We start from the raw sequence: 14010 nt of genomic DNA, 5'->3' as shown, positions 1-14010 counted from the left end.
GGTACTCAAGCTAATTACAATATGTGATACATTGTTAAAAAAGATATCTCCCAAGTGATTGCACTTTTGAAGATTAAAGCCGCAGAGGATCAATAAGCCATTTATTTTGCACATTTAAATGTCAGATCCTTTAATTTTTCCCTGTAGTGTTTAGTTGAATCATAGACGGTGATTTCCCCATAGCCACTGTTTCTGATGACAGACAGCTATTAAAATAAAGTTAAAAAACAATAAACATTTCAAGTCTACCCTGTTAATGTCAGCTAGTCTGTGTGGTGAGCAAAAACATTTTGTATACACCATACTTTATACATTATGTCATGACATAATCTGTGTTTCATAACTTGATCTAGGCAGACTCACTGGTCAGTTCAGCCTGACCTCGGTCAACAGAGATCATAACACCCAACATCCTCCCTTTTAGTTGGAAACATCTTATCTTTGCATCCACACTGATAATTCAGGAAATGTATTCATTTTGGAGCTGAAAAACAGAGATAAGCACATATTCAGCTATAAAACACTTTGTCTTAAGACAGACATAACTAATAGGTCGTGATTGTGATCATACTTTTATGTTTCTCCCCTTAAACAATTGTGCATATATGCAATTCACTGAAAGGCAAACTTGTAAAGCAACAGTCCTTAAAATTCTTAAAAAATATCCTCGATATTGGGTAGTAGTGATGATGTCTGAACAACCAGTAGTTGTTTGTCTTGTGCCTATTATGCACTTTGCATTATCTTTGTACTGAAATGTGCTATACAAATAAATTTCCCTTGCCTTGCCTTGCCTTGCCTTGCCTTACCAGGGTTGCCAAACTAATCTATCTCAGTTTCATCATATTAATTTAAATAATTAATTTTTATCATATCTTAATTTAAATATATCTTAATCATATCTTAAGTTTCTCAATTTAATCGATCCTAAAGCTGTATCTGCACCCTCCCTACAGCTGCTCATCTCAACAACAATCTGCTGCTGGAGGTTTAGACTCCAGCAGCAGCCATAAAAAACTTATGCAACCCACTTCATCGACAAAGAAGTTCGCAGTAGGAACTTTCATATAGCGGATGATAAAAAATTATACACCGAGCAATGTCACATGCTAGCTGAGCCATCGGTATGCTGCTGCTACAAGCTAACACTGCAACGATGGTTGAGAGAAACTTAAAAGGGTCAGTAAAGCTTGTGTGTCTTCAACATGTCATAGTTTGAGTTCTGTTCTTAGTTTAGGTACTGTTGGTGTTTGACATCTGTCATTGTTTTCAGTATTATTTCTGTGCAGTTCATTTGTTTTCTCTGTTCTGTTGGGATCTCGGTACTGATGTTGGCTCTGATTACCTACTCCACACACCTGCTCATCTCCACCCCTGCTGCAATTAGTTCTAACATGCTCCACCTGTATCTACCACTACTTAACCAGCTCCCAGACCCAACATCAGTGCCAGATCCTCTCATGAGCTTACTTGGTGAGTTGTATCCAGTGGTTTTTATCTATCTGTTGATCCTGACCTTATTTTGCTTTGTGGATTCTGAGACAGCTGATTCTTTACCTGTTTTACCCTGCTTGTTGGATTACCTGCTAGTTTTTGTCTTGATCGGACCGGTGTTTTGGATTTTCTGAGTTTTTGCCTTTCCAGGACATGTGTTTTTGGATTCCCTGAGTTTTTCTTTGTTCCTGCCTGTTTTTGGGTTCAGCTTTCTCATGTACTGACTGGAACTGTTTAATGAGCCTGTCTGTCCCTTTTTCTGCCAGTCTGAGGTTAATAAATCCTCCTTTCATCCACTCCTGTTGTCGGTCTGAATTCTGGGTCCATCTGTCCCCATTCATTACACAACAAGTTCTTTATTTTCTGTAATGCAATTAAAAAACATGAAATGTCATACATTCTGGATTCATTACAAATCAACTGACATATCGCAAGCCTTTTATTGTTTTAATATCGCTGATTATGGCTTACAGCTTAAGAAACCCAAATATCCTATCTCAAAATATTAGAATATCGTGAAAACGTATACTAGTAGGCTATTCAACTAATCACTTGAATCGTCTAATTAACTCGAAACACTGCAGGGTTTCCTGAGCCTTGAAAAACACTCAGCTTGGTTCAGTAAACTAAATCACAAGTATGGTAGTGGTTAAGAGACGACATAAGATTCTCACAGTAACTGGTGTACTGACCATGGCATTACTGTCCTTGATTGGCCTGCCAATTCCCCTGACCTGAACCCCATAGAGAATTTGTGAGGTATTGTGAAGAAGAAGCTGAAAGACACCAGAGCCAACAATGCAAATGAGCTAAAGGCCGCTATTGAAGCATCCTGGGCATCCATAACACCTCAGCAATGCCACAGGCTGATTGCCTCCATGCCACGCCGCATTGATGCAGTAATCTGTGCAAAAGGATTCCCAACCAAGTACTGAGTGCATTAATGGACATTTTCAAATGTTTGATTTTGTTTTGCTGTTATATATATATATATATTTTTTACTTGGTCTGAGGAAATATTCTAATATTTTGAGATAGGATTTTTGAGTTTTCTTCAGCTGTACGCCATAATCAGCGATATTAAAACAATAAATGGCTCGCGATATTTCAGTTGATTTGTAATGAATCCAGAATGTATGACATTTCATGTTTTTTAATTGCATTACAGAAAATAAAGAACTTTATCACAATATTCTAATTTTCTGAGACAGTCCTGTAGCAAACATCTTGGACAGCACAAGCTAACACGATCTGTTTAAATATTAGCTTCACTGACAAGCACAGCCCAGTGGCGGTGTTCTGTCAGTGTGAGCTTCCCTGTCAAAGGGTCCTTCCACTCCAACCTGTGGTTCAAATCAACGCAGGAAAACGCTAATCACCTGACAGCCAGGTTGGCTACAAAATGGTGAAGCAGCTAAATAAACCAGTGTGTCTCCCTCCATTCCTTCTCTGTTTAGTTGTAAAGCTATTGGAGGCTAACTCTTAGGTTTACATGCAGCATTATTAATGTCTTCTGGTTGTTTAATACGACGTAGGCCTACATGTTCTTGTATGCTGATATGTCTGTGACGAAATGTTGTGCTACCTCAGATAACAATGGTTAATGATATGAATTCCCAGATCATTACAAGTGATTTCAAGAGGATACATTTGTGGACGACTTCAGTTATGAAAGAAATGCGTTGCATATTTAAGCCCTGAATATTATAATTATACTGGATTTATATCTTATGTTTCCACTGTTTCGACAGTTCAACCTCTTTTTCTAAGACAGTTTTCTGAGATGTAGCAGTAGTTGAGTGTTCTTGCCATTAGCTGTTCGATGCCATTAATGTTGACCCTACGGCATAAAGGAGTTATATTTGTGCCACATAGTTGAGACTGGTGTGTGTGTTACTGTCAGTCTGAGCAAGCAATGTACCTAGTATGCACTCAAGTTTCAAAGTGGGATTCTATGCCTGTTTTTCTTTTCCGTCCCTTATAAATATTCAGTTGCAACAATGCTCATGCGCCACTGCCTGTATGACATTGTTATTGGCTTGTACTTCTAATAGTCTGCTCACTGGCTACAACAATTAGAAGATTTAAGTGACTTGACCCTGCAATTCAGTTAAGTTTGGTTCGAGGCTTTTCCACTATTTACAGATCGTATTAGTAAAAACGCAACATGAGGACAGCCTGTGTTTTTTTAAAGACCCAAACTGCTGTTGCTCAAACTCTGTAGCCTATTGTTTAAATCATATAGTTTACTCATTGTGGAAAAGGGATTGAAGTTAAACTTGATTATTTGCTTAGATAAGTAGTTAAACTTATCACCCTTAAAGAGGTCCATTGGTTCAAATTATGATCTAACACAAAATAACTGAGAAATGGACTAGAAGGTCATTAACTTATGTCTCAGATTTTCTTTTGGGACTTCCATGTGCACATATTGACCCTCCACCATCCGTCTAATATCAATGAAATCAGTTTTGTGTGCCTGTGCTGAGTGCCATAATTAGGTTATATTCTGCCAATGGACTCACTCTGTCTTGTTAATGAATGAATTATTAATTGATTAATTAATAAGTAATTCATCTGCTCAATTAGTGATTACTTATGGGACTGTCATTATCACCGAAGCCAAATGCAATTTCTTCCTGTGGTGCATAAGCTGTAGCTGTCATGCCTCTGGACACATTCACACATGCATCTGTTTCTACTTACGGGCGAGGACACTCTTCATAACGATCTTAACTGCAGATTGAATGCTTCATTCTAAACATTTTACCCATGGAAACTACAATTTGGTCTCTGCCTTCACAAGCAGTCCCCATTCCTTGATGTCTACTCAGGTTTTGGACCTCAGCATGCCATAAAAAAACAACAACACGTACACACTCATATACACATGCAGAAAAGCTGGGGAGATGGCCAGTCATCAGATTCAGATGCAGCCATCCATCTTGATTTATGTGAGACGTAAAGCTAAAATAATAAAAAATAAAAAAAACAATCAAATAAATAACCCAGGCAACACTGCCAGATATGCACATGCAGGCATACACACACGTACACGGCCTCTTGGCTCATTGTGTGTGTGTGTGTGTGTGTGTGTGTGTGTGTGTGTGTGTGTGTGTGTGTGGGGGGTATTGGCAGACTCAGACCCGCTCTTGTCATGTGTCATCTTTAAATGACAGTGCTGTAAAGCATTACAGAGAGCCGAGCGGAGGAGAGAGGAACTGTCAGGGCTCTGTTAACCAGATAAATGATTCTGCCCTGCTAGCCTGTTAACTGGCAGCTGGTATCCCTTCCAATCAGAGACACATCCTGCCTCCTGCAACAGGTGCACGCGAACCGGCGGGGGGATAAAAGAACAATACACATAGTGTTTAACCCATAAAAAATATTATTTAGTCTCCAAAGATACAATTCTTGTAAATATTGCACGATTTTCAAGTCACCGTATATATTGTTTCATGCGGAAACAATTGGTTTTAATTATTCTGAGCCAGTTCCTGTATAAAGGCTACAGTAAATCTTTGCCTGACCATGCATGGAGGAAACTTTAGCATGAAACATTTTAAAGTAGACAGGCGTGAATTTCCGTTTACAGCTGTTATAAAACAGCCACGCTGAGTTTCTTTTGGTCTTTACCGCAAAGTTGAGCTTTGCTTTGACAAACACATTTACTTTGTTGGTTAAAGGAATAGAGAGAATTGCAAAATTGCATAATTTGCTATGTTCCAACCATTGACTGTAATGCATTTTAATGGAAATGGATGTAATAGATAAACACAGTCCATTGTCTATTTGTGATGTGGAAGGTAAAGGAGATATAACTATGTTATATTTAGCAACCGACAAATTAAAGCAAACTTGGAACTGAAGATTGGCGATATGGAGTTAAAAAGGGTAAATGAATATAGATATCTTGGAATATTCAAGAGAAAGTTTTTAGAAACACCTTTAAGGAGGTAAACCAGGAGATTAAAGTTGTAGGAACAATTTTAAAGTTTAGACAGAAAAAAGGGACTGGTGCCCGACTGAATACATGAGATCTGCTGATTTAGCCAGCTCTAGGAAATGACTGGAAGTTCATACGCTGGACACACTTTGAATAAAAGCTCTATCAAAGTTCTTCTCGGTCTAATTCACTCTTAATAAGTCAGTGCATACTTTATTGTGAAATGTTTCCATGCCACTTTCAATACAATTCAATTATTCAATTAAACAACCATCAGAGGAATGCTAAGTAACACAGGCTTCATTACCTTTTCCCCCATCAAATGGCATGACTTTGCATGTTTATAAGATCCTTTCAAGTTCTAATTTCAAACAGAATAAATTATATTTTTGGGCATTAATTAGTCTTAATAGAATAATGCTTTAATTAATGATAATTTTTTGTCCTCGCCAAAGAAAACCTATTATATAAAAACTGACTGCTTCGGTTTGAAATCAAAAACCTCTTTGATTTCTTCGGCACTAATGTATGAGCATCACTTCACCTGCCAGCTGTCATCTTTTCATCTCTGCCTTGGATGTTTTTTATTACATTTTTCTTTCTTTCTGCATCTCACAGCTCCTTCAGCTCCTGCTGCTCAACGAAGCAAGATCATCTGCAGCAAGCAAAGCAGAGGGAGGATTTCCAGGAGGATACAAATGTGTAAACTACAAAAATACATTACAAATAACTCACATCCTTGTTTTTTGCACTGTCATGAATGTCCCATACAGAATTAAGGCCATATATCCCCTCCTGCTCAATGTTCATTGTGCATCCTGGCATTAGCTAAATCACTCCGAGCCCCCCTTCAAACTGTGGTTTAATTCAATTTGTGCACAGAAGGTTATGTGGGTCCAGCTGATTACGTTAGCATTGCACTGACAAGAAGCAGCTTCTGTCAGCTTTTCAGCAGGAAGAAAAAGCAAGCTTTGTGCAGCTGGGGATAGCGCTGTTAATTGGCAAGAAAGTGACGTTCCAGAAGCGGATCATCAGTTTTCTAGACTGTGACTATAACTACCGATAAATAAAGAGATGAATTGCCGTTTTTTTTTGGCTTTAGGCAGTGTTAAGAAAGTGTCTCCATCTTTTTCCATCTACAACACATAGCTCATTAAACCGAGTTTTTGCAAAAAAAAAAAAAAAAGAAAAAAAAAGAAAGGGTAATTGTAAATGTGTCTCTGCCTCAGCTTCATTCGGGAAAATGTTGTTAAATAACCTTTTGTAACAGCTGAATCTTAACATCACATTCCGTATAATTCATCCTCCCTCTCCTCCCGGACCTATTAAGGCCTAATTGGAGCCGAGCTACTTACCACTGATGGGATCAATGGGAGAACCCACATTGGATACACACCATTTTCATTACTCACTGCAGTTCAATACATGGGCAGCCACCACAGCACTTAGTTAGTCCATCAGTAATAAGGACGTCCACAGAGTATGTCAGATGCTAGAAACGCTTCTCCGAAATGGCCTTACACTGAAGCTGAAATATATCATGCAAATTGCCCTGCTGGATGGGGATCTGCTATAAGTCAGCGGAAGGAGCAGACTATGTTCCAATACACAGAAGCAAATCAAAGTTGCTGATAATATATAGTAACCGGATTTAAAGGGGCAGCGGAGAAGCTGAAATACACCAAAATGTGTTTTGAGGTTATGATGTTTTTAAAAAAAAAGCTTATTTCTAAAATTCTTTTTGCAGTAAAAGAATGGATTTTCTCAATACATCCAAGAGACAAAGGGTGATGTTAATACATCACACTGTAACTGTATTATGTCACTGAGATTATATTTTGCATTGCTTGTTATCCCTGTGTAAAGGTACCTGTCCAAAGGTATTGTCCAGAGTGCATCCAGATCCCAAACCCCAAGCATAATTTCATTCCACCATGGAGACGACCTGGTTTTAGTTGAGATATAGTGAATATAATCATCTATGACAATGACAAAGAGAGAAAAATACTAACAATGTGCTTTTCATAAATGTCTCAGATACAGTGCTTTGTTGCTGCGTATGAGTTTCTTGTGACTAAAAAGAATAATGACGCAGGGACAAACAAAATGACACAATATGATTTTTGCTGTATCTTTACTTAATCCTTACAAACAAAGATGTATTTGAAATCAGATATGGGCTACATTGCTGCTCCTTTATTAAAAGTAAAGGGAAAAAAAGGTTCACAAGTGTAACTCACGATCATCCATGCATCCATGCATCCATCCATCCATCCATCCATCCATCCATCCATCCATCCATCCATGCATCCATGCATCCATCCATCCATCCATCCATCCATCCATCCATCCATCCATCCATCCATCCATCCATCCATCCAGAATTAGGTTTAATTGCCAAGTTTCTTCATACACCAAGGAATTTGACTTCAGGTCCACTTTGCGCTTAGTGAAGACATCTTAGGTACAATATACAAAAAAGGTAAATAGAAATGTGTTCTTGTAAATTAAATATAAATACATTTTTATGTAAAGAGTGCAAATAAGCATGTCCTCTATGCAGACCTAATTGCTAGTTTTAGTTTGGACCTTTCCAGTTTTGCGGATGAGCCAAACCACACATTGATGGATGAAAAACGTTTCAACATAGTATCTCACGGCTACAACTTACCATCCTACATTGTGCTTAAGAGCTTGCAGTGAGAAGCACATTTATGAGCAAATCTTTAAAAAATTACCTAGCCGTGCAGTGTGCAAAAGGATTGTGCAATTAGCAAAAACACTAAGATGAACTGCACAATAGGATTCAATTCGGTTTATTTACACATGACCAATTAACGACAAATGTCCCCTAAAAGCACCTTGAAAGGGAGACAGATCCAGTATATACCTAGAAATATAATAAAGCCAACCAAATATAATCCAAGCATAAGCTGCCAAAATTTTTTAATTGCACACAGTGGGGAGAAATGTACATTCGGTAAACTTTAAAGGAGGCTTGTGAATACATAAATGAAACGCCGGACAGCAACTCAGCTCGGGAGTGTCTGCGGGTACAACAGGCCCTCAAACAAGTTCAAAGATTGTCCAACTGTAATTTTCCAGAGACAGAAAGGAGCGCTCCTAAAGAAAGTTTGTGGACGCGCTGCATCCATTTGGCAGAACACCCTCCGCTAATTGGGAAACAGAGGACAAAAAGTGCTCGTGCTTTCAAAAAGACACCGTGTGGTTGCACAGCCAGAGCCAACAACACTAATAGAAAGAAATAACTCAAATTAAAGTATTTTTTTTCAAAGTTATATACCTGTGGACTTATATAGAGCTAACAACATGGAATTTGACATCTCTCAAAGTGAATGGCTAATAATTGTTTTATATTAGGAGGTAATTATAACATTATTGAACATTTCATCCCAATGAGTCGCAATGAATGCTCAGATTTTTTTGTCGAATTCAAAAGATGTTTGAAATAACTAACACAGGTTTTTGGCGATAGCACAGGGGCAGAAAAAAATGTGCCAAAAACCACTAAAAAAAAAAAAAAAAAAAAAGGAAACTAACTAGCATTTCCAAAACTCGTCGTGAACTCACAAGCTGTCGTTTCACAGCCAAAATTCAGATCTTACTCCAGAAGCTCGGTTTCTTGTCAGGCTCCACGACGAAGGACATGATGCAAGGACACAACTGGTGGGTGGAGACTCTTAGTCTTGCCCATTCCTCAAATGAGCTAAGGGTGCCACATAAATGTCTGGCCTCGCCATTAATTTCCCCCTCCCTCGTTGTTCTCCTCCCTGTCCCGAGAAAGCAAAGCACTTAGGTTAATATGAATAACGACGATGACTGTTTTCCAGACCGGCCCTTCTCCACCGCCACTATTGAGAAAGCTCTAAAAGGACCAAAGATTTACGGCCACAAATGACATCATCATCTTCTGCTTCTTTAGCTGCGTCGCTTTCCGGTTAAAAATATCTTTTTTACTTGACTTTTCTTTGCTCATCGTTTTTTTATGAGTCCCTTTTCTTTCTCATATCTGACTCCTTGTGCTCCACAGTATACCAGATAGGATTAATCTATGTAATGTACGTGTTAATTAAATTACCTACAACACAGAGAATACTGGTGTTATTTGTCACGAAGGCGTTAAATCAACTAGACATGACATGCAGTCCGTAACAAAAGTATTCATACCCGTTTGAGCTATTTCACATTTTGTCAAGTGGCAACCAGAAACCTTGAGGTGTTTTGAAGTATGAGAGGATTTAATTTTTAATATTTAAGAGGAAAGAAAGTGATACAAAGTTTTTTAAACTATTATTACAAATAAAAATCTGAAGAGTGTTGCCCGTGTAGCTGCATGCAAAATATCATTCCCTGAATATTTTACAATACAATTTTAAAAGAGACACCGTTATTATTATTGCAAAACGCTTGAGACTTGGGGTGGAAATTCCCCTTCTTGCCTGACAGTGACCATGAGCATGAGTGGAGTGGAAAAGGCTTAGTTCAGGTCAAAGCATATTCACGTGTTAGAATGACCCAGTCAAATTTCAGCCCTAAATCTATTTGTGAATGTGTGGCAAGACTTGGAAATAGATTTTTTTGGAGGTCCCCTCCATTCATTCTGAATGAGCATGAGGAACTGGCAAAAAATTCACTTACTAAATATGAAAAGCTGTTCAAAGGTAGATAAAAAAAGAACCTACCCATTCACTACTAATGTATTGTTTAATAACAATAAATACCAATAAAATCAATTAAAGGTTGAATATCAAGGCCCTGCCAACCTTTAAACCCAGCATTGTAGTAAATAATTAATTTTCTTTTCTGCCTTATCCATATGGTTTGTTGGCTTCCATCTTTTCGGACGTTTTACCGCATCTGTCTTTCATCTCATCATTTCAAAAGGTATGGACTTTCTTTACTTGGCTCACATTCTCATATCACCTTAAACTAATTAATTTGTGCCTTTTCCCATCTAGTGCCAAACAATGCCGAGTGGAGTTCAAGTGTTTTCCAAAAACCCCAGGCAAATACTGTACTCATCAATGTCTTGCAGGATGCTTCCCTATCTATCTATCTATCTATCTATCTATCTATCTATCTATCTATCTATCTATCTATCTATCTATCTATCTATCTATCTATCTATCTATCTATCTATCTATAGATATCTATAGATCTATAGATTTATAGATATCTACCTATAGATATATAGATATCTATAGATAAATATCTATATATCTATCTATAGATATCTATGGATATATAGATATCTATATATCTATATATAGATATATATGGACACAAGGACATTTGTGTGACCACTGGCCTTCAGTTATTCAGTTGAAAACAACGATGCAGAAAGATGCAGATCTGTATCAGTTGTTCTCATCAGGTTCTGTATGATGGTTTGTGCGCTCTTTTCAGATGCTGTTTCCTGCAGAGCAGAAAGCGTAGAGTCATCTTCAGCGTCTCAGTAATGATGACAGAGAGGTTGACATCTTTTGCAGCAAGTAACACCAGTCAGGCGCTAAAAAAACCTCTCTGTCTTGCTGTGGGCGACAATATCTTAGCTCATAAAACTCTCAATGGCAAGCATTTATTTGAGATTTAAACTGTGCCCTTTGTTAACATAGGTCAAGTTTTGTACAAACTTTATTTCAGTTGTTGATACTTATCACTTTTCTACATCTATTAACCTGTTCAATCAACACACATGTGTCTTACTTGAATAGTGTCCTCCTGTTTTTTTTCCATGTTTAAGAGTGAATGAGAAAAATTGGATGTTGTGTTCCACTATATTTACACCCCTGGAAAACAGGAAGTTTTGGATGTTTAATTAAAGGTTCTGGGATACTCTGACTGTCTTTAAAAAACATATATAAATAATTGAATGTTGGAGTAATATTCCTTATTGGGAGTTATTTCGGCTGCAACACTGTAGTAATGATAAAATTGTTTACATATTTCTCTGTTTCTGTTTTTATTAAGAATAAAAAGAATAGATGTTTATAATGTTTTGTCAAAATCACTGTGCTCAGGTTATTTTCTGGACTTTTTTTTCATTTTGGAAAAAAAAACTTTGTGATTTATGAATTCTGCATATCAATGTATTTATGGAATACTAACTATGTTCGGGGAGGTCTTCCCTGTAGGCTCAGGGATGCACTGAAATGCAAAAATACAAAGAAAGGCATTAAAATGCCTTTCAGTACTAACCCCCTGTTAATTAGCTTGCAGGTCAACCAGAGGTTTTTGTTGACAAATACATAACAAACGTCAAAGGTTGATGATTTATTAATGTTGCATTAAACATGAAGGGTTTCTCTCTGGAAAAATGCTGTAATCCTATGATCTTGACTTCAATTTAACTTATATATATATATATATATATATATTAATAGGTATAGTGTCTCATTAAAGTGAGTGCACCCCTGAAGTCTTTGTAAATATAATTTCATCTGTTAATGGATCAACATATCAACACTACAGATATGACACTTCAATACATTATAACCACAGTACAGCTTTTACAACAGTGTTTTGAGCGGTTTAGACATATGTTAATGTTAATGTTTAAACCGCTAACAACAAAAGTGAGTACACCCCCAATGTGAAAATGTCCACATTGTGCCCAGTTATTTTCTCTCTCCTGGTGTCATCTGACTTCTTATGTTACAAGGTCTAAGGTGTGAATGGGGAGCCAGTCGCTCACTCTGGTTATTATTTTCTCTGGCCCCTTTAAATTTATCTATCGCGTTCAGATTCTCTTATGATGGTCACTGGAATTTCACCTCATGGCATTGAACTCTCTGAGGATCTGAAAATAAATATGTTTCGGGGATTGAAAGATTGCCAAAAAGTGACGATGTCCTTCGCAGGTCTAGAAACTAATATTACATCATACGCCTAATGCTTTAGATCTGTCATGTTTAAACTGTAATTATTACAACTGATTTAAGTATAATTAATCAGAATTTTTGGTAACAGATACAGTTTAGTAGCTTTAGGGAAGCGTTCATTAAATAAATTAATAAAACTAGAGTTTTTGTATAGCGTGAGTGAATAATAAAAAAATATGCTTTATTAACTTACATTCCTTCTATAAAAAATGCCCCATGTTAGAGTCATAACTTAAGACTCATAAGTGAGTATTACTTCACATAAAACTTTGATACCTTTCAATTTGCAACCTTCAATGTTATGTGACAGGTTTGAGGATAAAGCAAATCTGAAGTTTTTATTGTGTGTGTGGTTTTAGAGAGGAAGCCCATGATTGACAGCACTGACATTTTTGACAGCTATACAATTCGGAGGTGGCTGTTTTGATTGATGCCTCCAAGCAGGCGGCAACCCTGAGATTAAACCTGGCAGTTCTCTGTCAGCACACAGATTTGTATTTACCGTAATATAGAAGCTTAAATGTATTGTGTGACGAATCCTAGAGGATCTTTTTTTTTTGGAGGTAGGGTACTTTAAAGAGGTGATTGGTACCCAATATCTTACCTGCAGTTGATTTGCTCACTCATTGCTTTAGTACATTGAAGTTTATAGACATTTGTTTCTCTTAAGATCATATACTGTAGTTTCACATAAATCGAGGTCAGGACTTTGACCTGGTCCTTAAAATGTCTTGACTCCTTTCTTCCTTTTATTTGCTTAATGGCAGGGGAGTTCCTCCATGATCCTGGGTTGATAAATTGGTATAGAAAACACATGAATGGATGGATTTTACTACCTTTACCACTGTACAGTTTTAGTTTTGCTGCTGTTTGGTATCACTGGAAACTTTCATGACCCAGGTTACTTGAGGACAGATAGTCACCTCAATGACTGTTGCCAAAGGTCCAGATCAGATAGATGAAAAACCAAGCTCAGCGCATCACAGCTCCACCACCATGCTTGATAATTAATATGAACAATCTACTGTTTTTGTTTTTCTGCAAACATTGTGCTGTCCGTTATGGCCAGACATCTCTCCTTTGTATTTAAAGCTATAGTTTGAAATCCTGTACAGAAACACTGTTTGTTATACTGGGATTTCATCCTGAAAGTAGTCAAAATATTATGTATTCAGAAATAGGAGGTTAAAAAATTAGATCTCTGAGAGCTGCATGACTGTAAAACCTCTGACCAATCCCTGCCATTTGGACCGAATGGCAGGGATTGGTCAGAGGATTGGTCCTGCCCTCACCCGCCTCTGTCCCTCAAGTTCTGGAGTTATTGCCTTATTTATTGGTTGGCCCACATGGCAATCATTCTAATGCCAATGTGCGTTTCTTGTTAGTTTCCATTTGCTGGCTGTGCATGCACACTTCTAGTGTTTATGTATCCGGTTAGCTTAGCGGTTAGCTTCGGTGTTAGCCGTTCATTGTAGCTCCCCTGCTCTCACCGTAGACTTTGAAAATGGCTGAGAGTCGCGAGAAGTAACAACAATGTACAAGTTTATGTGAAGAAAAGGAAGGCTTCAGTAGAAAGTAATGAGACCAGAGTGGATTTGAGAGATTTTTTTTCATGCGATCCCCAACTGCAGAAGAGCAAGGTAAGACGGACTTGGGTATTTCTTACCT

The sequence above is a fragment of the Fundulus heteroclitus genome, chromosome 7 (genome assembly GCF_011125445.2).
Source record: "Fundulus heteroclitus isolate FHET01 chromosome 7, MU-UCD_Fhet_4.1, whole genome shotgun sequence".
Classification (NCBI taxonomy): domain Eukaryota; kingdom Metazoa; phylum Chordata; class Actinopteri; order Cyprinodontiformes; family Fundulidae; genus Fundulus; species Fundulus heteroclitus.
This window is presented reverse-complemented; position numbering follows the sequence as displayed.